Raw genomic sequence first — 1,308 nt, 5'->3', positions numbered from 1 at the left:
ATTCAATAAAAAACTGCTAGAACATAAGAGTGAATGATTGAAAACTAAGATGAACATGGAAAATATAAATAAACTCACAGGCAATCCATATATCGTTAAAAGACATGGACTTTAGAATATGTATGATTAATATGCTCAAGAAGTTAGATGACAAGATGGAGAAATTTAGCCAAAAACTAGAAACGATTTTATAAAAACTAATGGAAATTCTAGAACAGAAAAAAAAATAGAGAACTAAAAATTGGTATACAGTAGATTAGTCACAGTTGAAGAGAAATCTGAAGAAAATATTCATATTGAAGCATGGAGAGAAAAAACGAGAGAAAATATGTTAAAAGAGACATAAGGGACAACATGATAAAAGGCATTTATGAAAAACCAACAGCTAATAACATACTTAATAGTGAAAGACCGAAAGCTTTCTCTCTAGGATGAAGAATAAGACAAGGCTACCTGCTTTCACTACAGCTCTACATTGTACTAGAAGCTCTGACCAGAGCAATTAGGTAAGAAAAAGAAATAAAAGGCATCCAAACTGAAAAGGAAAAATAGAATTATATTTGTAGATAACAATCTTATTTATATAAAATCCTAATGAATACGCACATGCACATGCACACAAAAAACTATTAGAGCTAATAGATGAATTTAGCAAAGTTACAGTATACAATATCAACACACAAAAATCAGTTGTATGTCTATACACAAGCAGTGAACAACCTGAAAATAAGATTATTTACCTAAAATCATGTATATGTAATGAAAAAGGGACAAAATGATTTTTAAGTGCCTAAGGGGGTTGACAAATGTTGACAATGAAAGAAGTTTGAGATAGCCTCACTTCCCACATCCAAACTCTCACCACAGTACACCCCTCCTCTTTCACATCTCTGAGGGCAGAGATTTTTAAAATTAAATTTATTGGGGGTGACATTGGTTGATAAAATCATAAAAATAGGGAGCACCTCATGAATTTGCATGTCGTTCTTGCACAGGGGCTGTGCTAATCTTCTCTGCATCGTTCCAGTTTTAGTATATGTGCTGCCGAAGCGAGTACTGAGGACAGAGGATTTTTTCCTTTCCATTTACCTCTGTATCCATAGCGCCTAGAAGAGTGCCTTGTACATGGTGGTGGTGATGGATGAACTTTTGGAGAATGAAGCCATGGCCTGTTTTCCATCTTACTGCTCTGATTCTTTCATTTCCTTTTCTCTCCTTCACACTGTCATTAATATAACCTCCTACTGGCTTAGCCGTGCCAGAGAACTATCATATATACTTACTGGAGTTATTTTCAAGTCTCAGTCT

At 34.4% G+C, this 1,308-nt stretch overlaps 1 non-coding gene across 1 annotated transcript; it reads right to left on the bottom strand.

Annotated features, from left to right (window-relative positions):
* Window positions 1–950: 950 nt before the first annotated feature.
* Window positions 951–1,057, bottom strand: LOC111746073. The gene has a single exon (XR_002782907.1). It is a non-coding gene; the product is annotated as a U6 spliceosomal RNA (small nuclear RNA).
* Between the last annotated feature and the right edge of the window lie 251 nt (window positions 1,058–1,308).

This window comes from Pteropus vampyrus, unplaced genomic scaffold (assembly GCF_000151845.1).
Source record: "Pteropus vampyrus isolate Shadow unplaced genomic scaffold, Pvam_2.0 Scaffold173, whole genome shotgun sequence".
Lineage (NCBI taxonomy): Eukaryota > Metazoa > Chordata > Mammalia > Chiroptera > Pteropodidae > Pteropus > Pteropus vampyrus.
Note: the sequence above shows the minus strand (reverse complement) of the source record. Positions and strands in the feature narration are given on the sequence as shown.